We start from the raw sequence: 20,231 nt of genomic DNA, 5'->3' as shown, positions 1-20,231 counted from the left end.
CCCCCGCCTAGTTCAAAGATCCAAATTACCCGAAACCCCGATACAAGGGATCAATCAAGCATTTTAATCAAACATATGATTGTTTATGTGCTTTACCTGCCAACTCTGTGTGATACCTTGCTTATTTATTGTTTCCTAACGAACTAACATCATTTTCCTTTGAGTTGTTATTTTCTTATATAAAGAGAAAGTTGATTCGTGTTCACACTAGCATACTTCATAAGATCTAAAGCTGCAATAGCATCCCTATCCCAACAAGACAAAGGCAAGTAAAAATGATTGATACTTCTGAGAATGAGCCGAATCAGACTGGCCTTTCTTTTGGAGAGTCTCCCATACAGGAACTGCAAGAATCCTCACCTTCCGCGGATGTAATTAAGATACTGTTTGAGAAAGTTCCTGACCTCCAAGATAAGGTCACGAGAGCGGAAATGGCCAATGTTGCCAAAAAGGCTCCCACAGAGACAAAGAGGCCCCCACCAACTTTTCCATCTTCAAGCTCACCACTACTTGATCATTTCCCTACCTGCCCTATTGGGACCACAATGTTGTTCACCCCAAACCCAATTACGGATGGACACATTAGCACCTTGTACCAAGCCCCACTACCTTCCGACACTGTCCGAATTCCCGGAACACTCATTCAGTTCCCTCCTACCTAGCACCGCAAGCTGCCCACCCTAGCTCCACTATACGCCGAGGCACCCTTCCTTTACAAATCGCAATGGCCACCCACATGCCCAAAATCCACCCCCCACACCCGATAGTTTCTTTCCGCACACCAATCTCCTCAAATTCCTTCTCACTAGATCATCAAGAGATTGATCACTATGAAGAGATGGAAAAGGCATGGAGAGCCGAACAAGACAAGCGCGATAAGGATTTAGAGCGCAAAATGGCTGAAATATTGGAGCAATCCACAAGGGCTGCCCGAAAATCTACGGATTAAGCTACGATGATCTGTGCATGCACCCAGGCTTAGACTTGCCCTAAGGCTTCAAGGTGCCAAAGTTTGAACTGTTCAATGGAACGGGCGACCCCAAGGCCCATCTCCTAGCCTATTGTGACTAATTGGTCGATGTTTGAGACAACCAGGCTGTCACACCCTAATCTTACCAGGGTGTGATGGGCACCCGACCCCATATTCGGAGCCGAGCGAACCCGCTGACTCTTATTACACACATACTCGCTTGGACTTCTAACTTAAATTAAATGAAATACATAATAAGAGCTTTCAGAAATATTCTTTTCGTTATTCTCAAATCAAACAAAATCTGTAATCATATGGAGTTTATCACGTAACACAGAATGACACATCGGCTGATGGAGCCGCTTACAAAACTGACATTCTATACCCACGACTCTGTCTGCAAAGTTTCTAACTTCGAACAAGACATCATAGCATATTACTCTGACCCGGCAACACTCCAGGGCAAATGGAGCTTGCCAATTTCGCTGGAACATCTTCTATAATAGCTTCTACTCATCTGGGTGTACCTGGGCGACATGAAACGCAGCGTCCACAAGAAGGGACGTCAGTACGAGTAATGTACCGAGTATGTAAGGCATGAATAATAACATACGAGGGATATATAGCATGAATAAAGACACGAAGGACATGTAGAGCATATCATGAGATAAAAGAGCAACCTGTACATATGAGTGCCTTTTGGCGGGTACCATGCATGCTTAGTGCTGCGGAACGTGCAGCCTGATCCATATATATATATATATTATATTGCTGCGGAACGTGCAGCCCGATCCATTTATATATATTATATTGCTGCGGAACGTGCAGCCCGATCCATTTATCCATATATCCCGCGTCTGGGACGATATCATATTATACCAACTGATCAGGTGGCTATGCGTCTATAGCGCCTCACCTTTCCCCTTACTCCATATACGTATACATATATCATGTTCATGTATCCTATACATATATCATATACATATATCATGTAAGCAGCATGCAGGAGAGCCCGGAGAATGTTATGTCTCTATCGGAGTAACGTAAGGTCGGTAACCTCCGAATATATTATGGAATAATCATCATGGCGTTGTCTCACCTTGAAGGAGCAATTATTATAAGATGAGACTAGCAACGAATAACAGCGTTAAGAGGACATAGAATAAGATCATAACCACGTTTCGAGTCAATCCAAGTTAGTATGAAAAAGTTATGGACGTTTTAGTACAGAACCTTCTACGAACGTTTCAGAAGCCATTTTTGGAAAATCGAAGCAACTATCATGTTAGGTACCTTTCGAATATCGTTATGGATCAAATCAAATAGGGCTTTTGGAGCCATATGTACGTATCAAAATATATCAAAGACTCAATGGAATAATCAAACGTGCTATCATTTGAAAATCCAGACTTTAGTCATATCAATTATCTCTCGAATGTCATTCGGAAGTATATCAAATAGATCTTCGGACATCATAGATACGCATCAAAACCATATGAAATAGCTTATGGAAGTCAAGAATATTAGCCATCCTAGTGGCTCTAGGAATAGGAATTTCTTTGAAATCATACATATACGTCATCTGCTCGTTTCATAAGGATCATGCCAAAAAGAAAGAAAGGGTAAGCCTTACATACCTGTCCCACGCCCTATTAGCTACGCTTAATTGTCCAAGCTCATTATCGCTAGTCTACATTCAAGAAGATTTACACAATCATTAAACACATCATCACACACTTGTCATAGTCTTTCAAACAAATTCACTTATAATCTGCCGAAATTTCGGCAGCATCTCCCCTATAAATACACCATCCCCGAGAATCTAACTTGGCCAAATCATCAACAACAAACCCGAGAATGCAACTCGGCCAATTTATCAACAATAATCCGAGAATTCCACTCGGCCACATTATCGACAATAATCCGAAATCTTCCAAACTTAATAAGGACAACAACAACATATTGCTTTCTTCCAAATTCATGAACTACACCAACAATCTACACATTAACAACTTCATCAATCAATTCAAACTACATTCTAACGTTAGTAACTTCTTTTACATAATTCGACATCATTTTTCTTATATTCAATTCAATCACGACAACCAACTTACAATCTTCCAAACTCAATAAAATCAACACATTTCTCACCTCCAAATTCATGCATTATATCTACGACCACACGTTAACAACATTATCTTCACAACACAAGAAACCATGCTAGTGTCATATTAATTTCTTCAACAATCCCACAATGATTACAACTTCATTTCAAACCATCCAACCTTCATTTTTATTATGGAATCCGCAACAACAACAATCAAACTACTAAATAGAAATCAATTCATCTCTTCTTAGGAACATACCCTTATTCGGCCATGACCTATATATATATACTTCATGAATTTCATCCATTTCCACAAACTACAACATTCACAAATCATCTCTAACACATGTGAAAGAAGATTGAATACATACCTTTTTCACTTAACTCCTTAACTTAGCTAGGGTTGTGAATTGCACCAATGAATGGTGTGCTTGCTTCAACAACCACTCCATGTTAATTAGGGCCTTCAAATTAGTTGGAATAATAGAAGAAAATAATTTTTCTTGATCAATTTCCATGGCACCATTTTTGGAAGCCATGGCCGAACACTACTAGGCTCCTTTCTTGAAGTTTCTTGACTTTTGAAGATGAAGGATATGTCTTGCTTTGGCCACCTCTCTCTATATATATATACTTGCTCCTACAAATAAAAATATGGACACATGGCCATGGGGGGGGGGGGGGGGGGACCCACACACACCTAACCTCACGGCCAAAGGGCCTTTCATGAACTTTCTTGAAGTTTTGTGAAATTCCCTTTTTGCCCCTAGCCTTCCACAATATTACCATGAACCACCTTGTGAATTTTCCTTTTTACCCTTAGCCTTTCTCAATATTTTCATACTAATAAACAACTTGTACATTAAAATAACTTTGGAAAATAGTCTTGCCCTTAACTTACCACGACTTCCTTGAAATATCCGAATGTATGAAATACGGGCTATAACACAGGCACTCATTATAAGGTTGTTCAGCTGAAGCTTGACTGGAGAAGCTTCTGGATGGTTTACGACACAAGACATATGTCGATGGACCATATGGGAAGACATTGCTGGGGCTTTCATGGAGAGGTTCCGCTTTAACATGGAAACAGTACCAGACAGGTACTACTTGGAAAAGATAAAGAAAAAATCCACCGAGAACTATCGCGCGTATACAAGTAGGTGAAGAACTGAAGTCGTTCGAGTGCAACCGCCAATGGGAAAAGAAGAGTTAGTATCTGTTTTTATTCATTCGCAAGAAATAGACTTTTACGATCGAATGTTGTTGATGGCCGGAAGGCCATTTTCTGAACTTTTCAAAATGGGAGACGCCATATAAGACGGCCTTAAAATCAGGACAAATTATAAGTGTAGCTGCTAAGGCTGCCGGATCAAGCTCAATGGGCTTTATTAGAAAGAAGAAAAAGGACGTGGCGAACATTTCCTATACTCCCAGCCCTAGACCTAAAAGAAAGCAGGAATTCTAGGCTGCGATAGAAGTATATGCTTCACTACCCCAAATACCTACATTCCCTCCCCATACAACCCGGTGCCCATATATTACACGCAACCAACCTTTCAAACACCACCCCTAACTACCAAGCTCCATAGAATACCTTCCAAACTCCAACCCCGAACTACCAAACTCCACTTCCAAACTACCAAACTTCACAATCAAACTACCAAACTCCCGTACCTGCCTACAGACTTCCACAAAACAACCCACCCATAAATTACCAACACTAACCGCCGCTAAATGCTTACAACGCGCCACGTCAGAACTTCAAGAAGAAGTCTGCCCACACGTTTACCCCATTGATGGAGACCCAAACCGACCTATTCAAGAGGTTGAGTGCAGCCAGGATGTTCCAGACACTTCCCCTGAAGGTCGTTGACCCAAAGAACAGATTCTATCGGGCGAATAAATATGCACCTACCATTCTAACGGAGTAGGACAAAGTACTGAGGATTATATCAATCTAAAGTACAAAATACACGGTATGATTGATAAGAAGGAGATTGTACTTCAAACGGTTGTGCCTAATGTAAACACCAACCCTTTGCCCAACCATGGCAACAATATGATTCATATGATTGAAAAGGAAGAATATTGGGTTGCAGGCAGGCCTTTAATCCGAGACTCTATGCAAGAACTCGAATGCACAGTGGTATCACTTTCAATACAGGAATGGCCACAATTCATACTGTTGATTCTCGTGCCAGTTGTTGCGCACGTAGCTCAAGTAGCGACAGCATCTCCCAGAAAAGAATTTATGGTGCAAGTAGCTACAGCTCATGGAATGAAAAGGTCGGGAAGTTGTTATACCCCCGAAGATTTGGCCCAAGGAGCACCTCGAAAAGAGGGAAATCAAAAGAGGTTAATTACTAAAGGTGAAGTAAAAGACTTCTGGTGCTGATGTAGACGAAAGAATACTCCATCATAGAGCACTTAAAGAAAACACCGGCCCAAATATTTGTACTAGCACTCTTTCTATGTTCACCACAGCACCGTTTGGCTCTAATGAAGTTGTTGGAAGAAACCCAAGTCACGGCCGGGACAAGTAGTGAAAATTTGGCAAAAATGGTCGCCAGTGTCATGGAGGAACACCAAATTAGCTTCACCGAAAAAGAATTTCCCAGAGAAGGCACAGATCATAACAACACGGTACATATCACTGTTATATGCCGCAACGAGATAGTTACTCGGGTTTTAGTGGACAATGGGTCTAGGCTTAATATTTGCCTCGATTCCACTATGGTTCAGTTGGGTTATGACCTCAAGAAAGTCCGTCAGAGCCATAACAACATACAGGCATTTGACGGAGCTCAGTATGATGCCACCAGAGAAGTTGACCTTAACATTCAAATAGGGCTAGTAGAATTTGTCACCATGTTCCAAGTCATGGAAATACCCGCAAATTATAACTTCCTGCTAGGAAAGCCATGGATCCACATGGAAGGAGCTGTGCCATCTTCCTTCCATCAATATTTAAAGTTTGTCTGGGATATTCACGAGGTGGTGATCCATGGAGAAGGTAGCATTCATAGCTACCCGGATAATTCTGTACCTATCATCCAACCAGTGCCAAAAGGAACAAGTTTCTATGTCACATCATTGGTGGGAGCTACCTACAAAATAGACTCCATTGAGGCACCCATGCCTGCGGTGTATAAGATGCTTGCATCAACTATGCTCCAGAACTTATTGGAAGCCAGGAAAGTTTTGGTAAAAATCTTACATGGCATCAAAGAGCCAATTCCCATTCCCCGAGACAATTTTCGCTTCGAGCTCGGTTATGTCCTAACTGATGATGAGGTAGCTACCAAGAAAACGAAAGATATTGCGGAGCTCCATAGGCCTATTCCAGGTCTGTACCAGTCATTTTCGAACAAAATATCTATAACCAAATGACGCATACGTAGAAAAAGGGATAGGGATGCTATTCCAAGAGGAAGACTGCTTAGTGATACCGGAAAAATGTGCAATAGCGCCCCCTATCCGAGATGTTGATCCGGGCGAGCAGCTGTCCAAATGGACCTCTACCCCGATCTTGGCTCTTCGGTAGAGAAATGATGAATTTATTTTACAACAACGAAGATCGGTTGAGGCCCGATTACTCACCTTTTGCACCTATTTACCTTGTAATGCTTTCAAAAATGGAAATGGCTCGACCTTGATCTGAGCCAAGACCACATTTTGTACTTTTATTACAATCAAATTAATGAAGCCTCGAATTATAGAGAAAATGATTTTATGTTTACTTTTGAATTTCTAAATTGCATGCATGTTTTATAGTGACCTCACTTTGCCTTAGCTTTTCAGTAATAAGAACAATAAAGCAATTCTAAATGTCATGACATGTTGCAAAATGAATGAATCAAGTAGTATAGAGGGGGAAGAATATGAGGAATATGACGAGGAAACGATGATACCTGAGGGTCTTATAGAGGAGGTACAACAGTTGGAGAATGAGCAAAAGCCAAATATGGACGAAGTAGAAGCAATCAACCTAGGTGACAAGGAAAATATGAAAGAAACTAGGATAAGTGCACACCTAGAGGCACCCCAAAAGGAGGATTTGATAAGTCTATTAAAGGAATATGTGGACATCTTCGCGTGGTCATACACTGACATGGCGGGATTGAGCACTAGTGTAGTGTCCCACCGTTTGCCCATGAATGCAAGTTTACCCCCATGAAATAAAAAAAAATGACAGTTCAAACCAGATCTCAGCATCCACATTAATTATGAGGTAGAGAAACAAATCAAACTAGGAGTGGATTACTGAGACCTCAACCGAGCTAGTACCCAAGAAGGATGAAAAGATACAGATATGTGTGGATTACTGAGACCTCAACCGAGCCAGTCCAAAAGATAACTTTCCACTCCCAAACATCCATATAATCATAGACAACTGTGCTAAGCACAAGCTATAGTCATTTGTGGATTGCTTCGTCGAATATCACCAAATCCTGATGGACGAAGAGCATGCGCAAAATACAGCTTTCATCACTTTATGGGGAGTGTACCACTGCAAGGTAATGCCATTCGGTCTTAAAAATACCGGTGCGAATTACATGAGAGCTATGACTACCATATTCCATGACATGATCCACAAAGAAATTGAAGTGTACGTAGATGATGTCATCATCAAGTCAAGAGAAAGTTCGGAGCATACCATACACTTAAGGAAGTTTTTGACAGGCACCGAAAGTTCAACTTGAAATTGAACTAGGCTAAATGCGCATTTGGAGTGCCCCTCGAAAAATTACTTGGATTCATAGTCAGTCAAAGAGGCATAGAACTAGATCCCACCAAGATCAAAGCGATCCAAGAGTTACCTCCTCCCAAAACCAAGAAGGAAGTCATGAGCTTCATGGGAAGACTGAATTATATTGGATGATTCATAGGCTAGTCTACCATTATGTGGAGCCCAAACTTAAGCTCCTGAAGAATGAAACACCTAAAAAATGGACAGAGCAATGTCAAGAAGCTTTTGATACCATCAAGAGGTATCTGTCCAATCCACCAATTTTTGTACCTCCCAGGCCTGGGAGCCCACTTTTGTTGTACTTATAAGTTTCAGAAAATGCCTTTGGATGTGTGTTTGGACAACACGATGATAGGCAAGAAGGAGCGGGCCATCTACTACCTAAGTAAGAAATTCACCGCCTGTGAGGCGAGATACACATTGGTGGAAAAGGCCTGCTGCGCCTTAACGTGGGTGGCCCAGAAGTTGAAGAATTATTTATCGTCGTATACCACACACCTCATATCCAAAATGGACCCATTGAGGTATATCTTCCGACATTCCATGCCTATCGGGAAATCGGCCAAATGGAAAATGTTGCTAAGTGAATTTGACATTGTATACATAGCACAGAAGGCTGTCAAAGGAAAAGACTTGGCCGACCTACTAGTTGAAAGACCCGTGGATGAGGATCTTAGACCCCTTCGAACTCATTTCCCAGATGAAAGAGTATTGGCGATAGAAAAAAAAATAGTGGAGCCCTATACAGGATGGAGATTGTTCTTTGACGGGACTGTCAACTACAAAGGTTCCAGAATTTGAGCAGTTCTGATCTCAGAGACTGGGCAACACTATCCAATGGCTGCAAAGCTCAAATTCCACTATACCAATAATATGGCCGAATATGAGGCTTGTATCCTAGGCCTCTGGATAGTGTTGGATATGAATATCAATGAATCAATGGTCATAGGAGACTGCAACTTGCTGATCCATCAAGTGCAGGGTGAGTGGGCCACCAAGAATTACAAGATCTTGCCGTAGTGAACTTGGCACAAAGGTTGTATAAAAGGCTCAAAAAGATTGAATTCAGGCATACCCCAAGAGCTCAGAATGAGTTTTCCAATGCGTTAGCAAAAATAGAATCAATGATTCAGCATCCCGAAAGTAGTCACATTGACTCACTGGAGATAAGCCTAAGAGAAGAACATGCCTTCTGTTCCCACGTGAAAGTGGAGCCAGATGGAAAGTCATGGTACAACGATACCAAGATGTATTTAGAGAAGCGAGAATAGCCCGAAGGTATCACAAGTGGTTAAAAGAAAACCATCCGAAGAATGGCCAACTGTTTCTTTCTAAACAAGGAAATACTGTATAAACGAACGCCGGATTTGGGTTTGCTCCGTTATGTGGATGCCACCGAAGCCATAAAACTCTTAGAGAAAGTACATTGCGGGACTTGTGGGGCCCATATAAACGAATTAATGTTAGCCAAGAAAATTCTCCGAGCAGGATATTACTCGAAGACAATGGAAATGACTGCTGCAAGTTCGTATAGAAATGTCATCAATTTCAAATCCACGGTGATTTAATAAAAGTCCCGTCGAGCAAGCTCAATGCTATCAGTTCACCCTGGCCCTTCGTCGCTTGGGGTGTGGATGTCATTGGACCTATCAAGCCCGCCGCTTCAAATAAGCATCAATTTATCTTGGTTGCCATTGACTACTTTACTAAATAGGTGGAGGCAACATCGCACAAATCAGTGACAAAGAAAGTAGTAGCCGGCTTTGTGCGAAACAACACCATATGCCGCTTCGGCATACCAGAGTTCATCATAACGGATAACAGGGCTAATCTAAACAGTCAGTTGATGAAGGAAATCTGTGAGCAATTTAGGATTACTCATCGGAACTTAACATCCTACCAGCCATAAATGAACGGAGCTGTAGATACGACTAATAAGAATATCAAGAGGATATTGAGAAAGATGACGAATAATCAAAAGGATTAGCACGAACAACTGCCATATGCTTTACTGGTGTTGACATCTAATTTTTGACCTCCCATAATTTATTCAATTGCTTATAGTACTTGAATATTAAATGGGGTAATATGTGTTTCTTTTAGAAAATCAGAATGATTTTATAAACTATATAGATAATAATTTACCCTTATTGTTTGATAAAATAATTTCTATAATAAACCTGTCACGACCCGGCTAGGGGCCGCGACGGGTACCCGGGGCTAACCACCGAGCACCGCTCGTGCTATCATTTACCTAACCCATTTAACAATCATTCATCTATTTCCGGTTAACTTTAAAAAGAGGATTTGCTTTTCATTACAAAAATATAACGCGTTGATACAAAAACATATTTCAATATACTTATACACATGCGTACTACCCACGTTGTGGAACCACACAACCCACATCGAGCATCTATGAGCCTCTATTGAGTGGCATACAAATATATACACAAAAGGAACAACCAATTAGCACCTCCGAAAGATGGAGTGCTCTTCAGCTCGGCTAGTGACTCCTATCAGTCTGGACCGCTTTCTCGTCTACCTGTGGGCATGAACACAGCATCCAAAGAAAAGGATGTCAGTACGAGCATTGTACTGAGTATGTAAGGCATACATTAAGAAATAAAGTAAAAATAAGAAAGTAAAGTAAGTACAAGGAGATAATCGATAACTGCTTGCCTCTTAAGGCGGATCCATGCATGCATACTCATAAAGCATCATATAGTAAATTGCTGCGGAACGCGCAGCCCGATCCATATGTCATCATATGTTAGTGCCGAGGAATGTACGGCCCGATCCATAAATATAATAAGTTAGTGACGAGGAACGTACGACCCGATCCATAACCCATATATCCCGCGTCCGGGATGAAATCATGATATGCCAGCTGACCAGGTGGCTATGCGTCTATAGCGCCTCACCTTCCCCATATCCCCTGAATACATATACATATCATATACTTATACCATATACTTAGCATGCATGAGAGCCCAAGGAAAAGCTGTAAGTACGTCGGAGTGACGTAAGGTCGAAAGCCTCTGATTATGTTATGGAGTAATCATCGTCGCTTTGTCTCACCTTGAGGGAACAATTATTATAAGGCGAGACTATCAATGAAGAATAACATTAAAAGAAAGCATAGAATAAAATCATGAACTTCATAAGGCATCCATTCATATACTTTGGAAGATTTAGAAATAAAGTCACCATCCATGAATAAATTGAGAAATCAGTAAATAGCTCGACGTTCTCATATAGTCCTTGAAATCGTAAACTTGAAACTTTTAAACATAAGATTTGCTCTCATCATGGTCAGCATAATAATATTTTCACTTTTGACATCATCATTGTTATTGAAAAACATATCCTTCGTCGTTATCATAAGAACTCATATAATCACAACCTTTGGTTTTGGAAAATGGGAGTACTTTGGAAAACATTTATGGAATATCAAGAAGGAAATCGTGCTTCGGAATCTTAGACTATTTAACCTTTGATAGCAAGGAAAAGATGGGAGCATTTATGAAATCGTAAGCTAGGGATCATTCCTTTGAAAGAAAGGGAATAGCCTCACATACCTTCGACGTTTACAATTCTTATTGCTTGCTCGCTCTCCCTTAATGCACTCGTATATACCTTTAAGAGAATTCATGTCGTCGTTAGCTAAGTAATTATAAGAACGGACTACTATTTCTAAGGAAAATTGGATAGCACTTCCTTCATTTCTAATACTTTTCTCATGTTTCATTTCAACTCTCATACATTCGTAACGACACTCACAATATTACTTTCAACAATCATCACTTATACACTTTTGAGAAAAATCTACCATTTTCCTCCAATTTCTCCACATCCATGGTTATAGCTCGTTATCACGTTTTCTCGTATATAATACTTATTTCATGGTCTAGACGTTATTTATAACATATTCACAACCGTAGCTTATCAACATTCATGACTCCATTCAACTACTATTCAATTGTGCCACTATTCACCCATGCAAGGCCCATAATCTATGTTCTTATACATTTCAAGTATCTAAGCCTTCCAATACCTTGAACCATATGGTATAGTCATGAAACATACCTTGGATGATGGTGGAACATGCCTTGAGCAACAATACTTTTTTTATACCAAAACCCTATTTCAACCCTTTTGAGATTTCTTGAAGAAGATGACTTCCAATAGAGTCTCATGCACTTGCTTTCATGAATTAGATGTTGATGATCTTGGTTTCCCTTTGATCTCTTGAATTTTGTGGATGAATATTTGGAGAGCTTCTAGAGTGTTCTTGAAGGTTGTATGGATGAAAAATGAAATAAAATGAGGCTTTGGTCCCTTTTAATAACTCAAAGTTGATCTTTAATGAATTCCAGTCGGGGTGAACAGTGGTCGTAAACCACAGTTTACGAGCCGTAAACTGGTTTACGAGCCGTCCTCCCTGGTCGTATTTAAGCATGTCTAAAACAGAGAAGTTGGCTGAATAATATTGCAGTTTACGATCGAGGTTTACGGTCCATAAACCAGTTTACAGGCCGTATTCCAAGTCGTATTTAAGCATTCCCACACTTTAACAGAAAGTTGGAATTTGAAAGGCTGGAGGACGATGGTGGTTTACGGTCCGTAAATCACTTTACGGGCCGTAAATCACTATACGACCACTGGGCTGCATGAAATTCTACAACTTTTCCATTTCCAAAAATTCACGAATCATCACCCCTTGCTTAGTAAAACACCCCACACTCATACCCTTGTCGTTCTATTCCTTGTTCATGTACGGGGACTTTTCCGAGGTGTAACAAAACTATTTGGAAATTACTTTAAAGCAATTAATGATGCATTTTACTAATTTCAACCAGGAAATAGTGTAAAGTAGCTATTTATTTAATTGTTAAAATTATCAGAAATTAATCAGCAAATATTTACCCCATTTTAATTCAAGGAAATTGATTAATTGAAGCGAATAATCATTTTTACCCCCAAAATTTTAATTTATGCACAATCAATTTATATGGACAATTCTAAAATTAATTATAATTGATTTAGATAATTAACTATGATTATATTTGTAAATTGCTTATTATGTGTTTAATTCCGGCTACAATGGATATAACCAATTAGTTAGTCAAATAGGGCCATAGTTGAAATAACAAGTTTCATGTTTTAATTCAATTAAGGCCATGCATGTAAATCTAGTATTTTTGTGAAATCAGTCGTGTTTTTAAATTAATTGATTACTTAGTTTTAATTAAAGTTGTCACGACCCGACTAGGGGCCGTGACGGGTACCCGGGGCTAACCATCGAGCACCACTCATTCTATTACTTATCATACTCAATAAGCGTACATTCATTAATATAATACTCAATCATAGGAAAAAACATTTTTCATTTGGAAACATAATTAATTTTATATACATAAGCCCTTCGGCTATCAAAATGATATATGTACAATAATGACATCGTGAGACCATGCTACCCACATATACGTATCTACGAGCCTCTGCTAGAGTGCTAGCTAGACATATGGACGGAACAAGACCCATCGTGCCCAAAATACATACACATATATATACACAAAGGATAAACCCAATAGCACCTCCGGAATAATGGAGTGCTCCTGTAAATCTGCTGATAGCTCCTATAGGTCTGCACCGTCTCCCTGTCTACCTGTGGGCATGAACACAGCGTCCAAAGAAAACGGATGTCAGTACGAATATTGTACTTATTATGTAAGGCAGGAATGAAATAAACATGATAGAGAAATCATAAGTTATAAGGTGAAGGCAAGACCTGCGTGACCTTTAAGGATGAATACATTTCATACATATATCATATATACATAATCGTAGTACATGAATCATCAGAGCGCATGCATCATTTTGTTATATAATTCATCATCGTAGTACCGTATCTGCTCATACACATAAAACATTATCCGTTTTCGGCCACGTAGTGGCTCGACAATATCCGTACTTGGTCACGTAGTGGCTCAACAATATCACATACATGTCTTCCGTACCCGACCATATCAAGGCTCGGTATATCTCATCATTATCATTGCCATCACATACATCTCATAAGCTTATCATAATTCTTCATAGAGTATACATTTGAATTTAAAGACAATCTATGAAAATCATATCATATTCGTAGAATGAACTTCGTATAAATATCGTATGATAGACTTTATAATCTCTAGACTTAGGCTCATTATTACCTTCATCGTATCCATGGCATATCTCCTACCTTTATCTCATATGGAATCCCCTATGAACATAGACTCGTAACTTTTCGGACATTGATCATAACACATGCATTAGAGCGTATAGACAATCTATAACAATGTCGGGGTGACATAAGGTCGAGAACCCCCGATTACATTATGGATCATTCATAAGCATTCTACCTCACCTTGAAGGAATTAGCATATAAGGTGAGTGTGTACAACAAACAACATCAATAGGATCGTAAATAAGATCATTAACTTCATAGACGTCATTTCTTGTTTTAGAATCTCTAGGCTTAAACTTATCCTCATTATTATCATATTCATGACATATTCCTCATCTTTATCTCATAAGAAGATCTTTATCACCGTTGACTCGTAGTTCCGGAATGTAAGAAAGTCATGGAGAGGTAGGGAAAATAATATCACAGAAATCATATAAGGATCATCATCTTCGTAGAAATGTCATTCATGCACTTTAGGACTTCTAGACTTAGATTCATCATCAATATCATCATGTTCATAACGTGTCTCTTTTATTTATCTTGTATGAAGCTCTTTATGATCGTAGACTCATAGTTTTCGATACGTAGGAAAATCTTGAAGAAGGAGGGAACATCATACCATAGGATTCATGCCTTAGAAAGAAGGGACTAGCCTTACATACTTATTTTCTTTGCTACTCTATCGCTTGATCGTTCTCCTCCAACGCTCACTTCTCCACCTTCAAAGGAATTCGCTTCAACATTAGCTACTTGATTATATAAACGTGCTTACTAATGCTAGAGAAAATTGGGCAGCATTTCCTTTGTTTATACAACTTTCCTCTTTTTACATATCAACTCCAAACATCCATCACAACATTCACAATATTATACCCAAAGATCATCATTCATCTACATTATCCGCAGTTCACAATTTCACTTCAATTCCTCCATAATTGTGGTTATTGTCCACTATCGCGTTTTATCACATATATTACTTACCCCATGTTCTAAATGTCATTTATAGCAGAACCATATCACAACACATCAAGAATCATGACTCAATTCAAGTTATCACTCAAAATGACACTATTCTCACTTTCATGACCCTTTTTCTACATACTTTTACAATCCAAGTGTTTCAACTTTCAAATACCTTAAACAACATGGAAATACCATAAATCTTACCTTAGATGGTGTAGGAATGAACCTTGGGTTGAAACTCCTCACTTGAGAAAAACCCTAGTTTCACCTTCACTTGGATTCCTTAGATTGGATGAACTTTAATGTGTTTCTTACACTTGATTCACTTAGATTGATGTAGTTGATCACTAATATTTCTTGAATTCTTGTGGGATAAATGTTCTAGAGAGTTCTAGAGAGAAGGGGAGTGAAAAGGGAAAATGAAATAAAATGAACTTGGTCCCTTATTAAATACACAAAAAATCTGTCCCGACACGAACATACGGACCAACATACGGTCCGTATATTTTTTACTGACCATATGTCTGGACTGTATGTTTGGTCTAGTGAAGGTTTCCCATCTGGGCTAAATATACGGCCTAACATACGGCCAGTATAATTTATACGGCCAGTATGTTGGGCCGTATAATGCCCAACTATTCCGATTTCGTTCTTGTCGACTCGTTTGATCTCCAATCCTTATGGGACCTTCTTAACACTTGTTGAACACCTCAATACCAATCTAAGGGACATTATCACTCTTCTCTAAGACATCATTACGCCATCCTTAACTTGTCACTCATAATTCTTACCTGACACACAACTTACCCCTTGCTTTCCTTGACAACCTTCTTCCCTCACCTCCAATGTCTTTAAAATTTCGATTAGGATCGCCAAATGCTATTTATTACTTATCAGAACATTTTATACATCGTGCCCTTCGTTAGTCTATTCACTGTACGTGAACGGAAAATTTTTCGAGGTGTAACAAAAATGCCTAGTAATCAATCCTTTTAAATTTTGCCTACTCATTAATTTGCATATTTTTGTCGCTTTTACATATATATATATATATACATTAATATATATTCGTGTGCTGTGTGAGTATAGGTATATGTGTAATATACACACACACACACATATGTGTGTGTGAAAATTGGGCTTGCCCTTTCTTTTTTTAAATGGATGGAGTCCAGCCCAACAAGGGCCAGACTCCGCCCAACTCGGCATTCATACAAAAACCAAACACAAACAGACCCTAAGGTCTCATTTGTGTAAAAGGCGAAAGAGAGGGGAGGCAAACCCTTGTGCCGCCACCCCTTCCCCTTTCTCTCTCCTCGTCACCATGTCCAGTTTTGGCAAAGTCTCAGACGCGTAAGGCTTTTTTAGGGTCTGGTACAGCCAGATCGAGCAAACATTAATTGTTTCGCTCCTTCTCACCTGACGCCACCTCCAAACACAGTATAAACCTCTGTGTTTTCTTATTTTCTCTCATTGATGCCTATTTTTTATTTAATCCCCACCCTATAACATAGGATGTGAGGAGGAAATCCCATCTTTGGGAGTTATCCCACATCGGTGATTGAGGTTTCAGTTTTGTGGGCTTTGCTATATAAAGGACCCTAAGCTATGTTGAAGAAAAGAAAAAAGATTATGATATAGTTTTCACACTCCAAATACCTAAGTTTTTTCTGAGCAAAATTTGATTTAAAACTTTAAGAGTTTGAGTTAGTATAAAATTTTTAAAAGTCTTTTATGGGTTCTGTGGTTTGAGCATTTGAGGATTAAATAAGGTGTCCAAGTTCGAACCTCAACGAAGGTTGCACAAAGAAGAGGCAATTCCCATTTCTCTTTTATTTTTTTTGCATTTTTTAAGTTTGCCCTGTAATTAGTCTAATTTCCTACTTTGTGTGTTTAAGTTTGCTCTGTTGTTTAGTCTAATTTCCTACTTTGTGTATTGTTTAAGTTTGTTCCATGTTTAGTCTAGTTTCCTGCTTCATGTGTTGCTCACTTAGATTTGTTTTTATGTAGTTTGATGCCTATATGTAAAACTAGTCTGTTCTTACTTGGATTTATAGGTTATAATGGTGCTTGGTTTAATCTTAGATTGAAAGTTTTCTCTTTTACTTTAGTTTTATGGTTGTCCCGTGCCAATCGTGTTTACTTATTAGATTAATCATATTAGAGTTCATACGTTGCCTGATTACTCTAGACTAATGACTAGCTAATCATGTTTATGTGCTTAACCAAGACTGAATATTTGTGCTTTCTGATCACTATATCTAGATGTTTAATTGATCTAAGGGCTTATAATTTGTGTAAATCATGTCTAAGTGTTTACTTGCCTCAGGACTAATGTGACTTATAAGTTTTCTTTTATTGGTCAAATATAGTAGTGTCTTACCTATTTGGGATCAGTTGACCTCTAGATCCTGTTTTGTCTGATCTCTTAGGCCAGTTAGTTCATGATTCCTTTCTTTAAAAAAAAAAAAAAAACAGGGTCATGGTCTTTCCTAAGGATTGGTCCTTAGCCATAGGTACCCGAGTCATCTCTGTCACCTATGCCATCTTTTACGGCATAACCCAAAAAAAAGAACCAAATATTTCGACATAACTCCGATCATATTAGCCGATTTGTACCAAGCCTGAGCCTCTGCCGGAATCACTACAAATACTTCCAAGGCTGTAAATGGTGGATCCTTAAGCATATGGTCAAGGTTAGGGGTAAGCAACACCTAAGTAAGCCGGCCGAAAAGGATAATCTTCAGGATTTTCGCCCGAACTTCCGAGAACAAAACAGACAAAGTTAGACATTCACTTTCTCCAGATTGAAGGAACAAAGCATTCAATGGATGTTCCATGACTTCGTGTCCACCAAGGTTGTGGTTAAAGGAAGAAAGTGCCCATTCTTACTACTTATGGGAATACGAGGGATTCTCCCTTATTTCTCTGCTAGGGCCTTGAGACAATTTAGGAGAATCCAAGTCATACCCTAAATTGGAGGTATGGGGGATTTCATCATTGACTACGACATTGATAGACCGCCAAGAGCTTTGGATTGTGTACGAGAATGGAAGAGTCGCACGATTTGGGGTCCCGATCGTAGCCGAAGATAGGTTTTGTCCAGGTTGTGTTATGGAGTATAAGGATTGGTTGAGGGCTAACTTACAAGGCACACTTCCTCCTAGACCTATTCTTTACAGCTGTGTCCAAGTCAAGGATTCGTAAGCCAAGATCCGAGCCCGTTTGATTCAAAGAAGAGCTGACGACAGAGATGCTAAGTATTTGGAGAAAATTGAGCATGACAAAGTCGTTATAGAAAGTCTGAGACATGAGTTGGAGCTTAGTAATGATTGTTTGGTTAAGCTAGACAACCGAATGAAGAAGAATTTAGATGATGTCGCTCCACTGACCTTCACACAGGAAGGGTTTCTTATGGAGGCAACATTGACATCAACCCATCTTCATATCCAGACTACCCTCCGAAAAGCGAAGAAAGCCAAGACTGGTAGGGATTGGGCTTTGTCATCCACCACTGGAGGACACTTCTGTTGATTTATTTTTTGCACTGTCTTTACTTTATCTTTTGTACCCCTTCGGGGAAGAGGATTATTATTAATGATAATGGGGAAATGGTTTAATTCAAACGACACATTTTTGTTTCAAACGATTAAGTATATTTAGGAGCGCACCTAGTATAATCTTATAAACTGCTTTGTGTGACTTTATTTGCTTTCATATGTTTCATTTAAATGCTTAATTGATCTCGAATACCGTCCACTCACCCAAAGAAAAACAATGAACAAATCACCCATACTAAGCCTAGTGACTTCCTGAGACTCTGAAGGTGAACAACAAGAAGGCACCCGAGCTAGAGATTATGAGAAAGAATGAGGTCTCGCTGCATCGAAAGATTCAAGATCTTGAAAATCAGATTCGAGCGGTCAAAGCCAAGATTAAGGAGGTAAACGAATTAATGGACTCAGTGGAGAGTTCGCCTGAGAAGCCTGTCGAAGCCCAAGGAGAGAATGTCCTGGACAAGGGAAAAAGTATTCTTCCCAAGTACATTCTGATAGTGGAGGAGTCCGAGGAAGAGGAAATGGATTCGGACCCGCAGGAGCCCATATGGCCATCAAAAGGGGTTGCCTCCGCTGCGCCATCAAGCCTAAAAAGGGAAAAAACCTCCGCCACACCTTCAAGCCCAAAAGGGGAAGGGGCTCCTGCTACGTTATTAAGCCCTAGGGAGGAGCCCATAGAACGAGTAGAATATGCCTAACCAGCTTTGCCCGAATGGTGGGCTATTGCGATTAAGGCATTGGATTGTCCTTACTGTGTCTCGCCTAAGCATGTTACGAGCGAGGAAATGATGATCAAGTTTCGAAGCAAAGGAATAGTTAGTGTTTGCTTCGACAGGTTGTTGTCATGCCCTCCGGTCTTTGTATAGAAGAGATGCCCTTCTCACCAAGATCAAGCGGGACACACCATTAATAAATGCTTGGCCTTCAAAAAGAGACACATCAGGCTGATAGATAAGAAAAGCATCACCAAGATATGGGGACCGCATTCGCTTTTGGTCCATGAAACATTATCCCAACTAAAGGGATTACTCTGAACACTCGTATTTGGCGTTATGACTTTACAGTATTCAGAGACTCTTATGCCAGTATCTTCTAAAAGTTGGTCAGCATTGGAAAGACCAGCCCCATCAGAACCAGAAGGGCTTAAACTGAAGGAGTTGGCCACCGTAAAATATGTCTGTACCATTTTGGAGCTTTAGGGCATGACATAGAAGTGTGCGATGCATTCAAGTTTGAATTGGAGAATTTGGATAATAAGGGCGCCATTTGGCTGGTGCTCCCATCTTAGTAATAAAATTTAGGGCCAGAAAAGGATGAACGAACAAACAAACTGCATTGACCTCAAAAGAATCGTTTTTTAGGTAGTTTTAGGGGATCCCATTTTTTGTATTTAATACGGATTCCCCCCCCCCCCCCCCCCCCCCCTTAATTTCTTGTAAATGGAACTGCACTGACCTGATGTTCGAAGGAGGGATACACAGGAAGCCTCTATCAGGCCTGGTCACGGGTAGATTTTAAATTTTATGTAAACCGAACTACCAAAGGGCCTGACTTCCTGCGGAGGGATACGCAGGCAGCTTACGGAAGAATCGGTCCCTGTATATTAAATATTATATTCCCCCACTCAATAGGAATGCAAGTACCTA

This window comes from Lycium barbarum, chromosome 5 (assembly GCF_019175385.1).
Source record: "Lycium barbarum isolate Lr01 chromosome 5, ASM1917538v2, whole genome shotgun sequence".
In the NCBI taxonomy this organism is placed as follows: Eukaryota; Viridiplantae; Streptophyta; class Magnoliopsida; order Solanales; family Solanaceae; genus Lycium; species Lycium barbarum.
Note: the sequence above shows the minus strand (reverse complement) of the source record.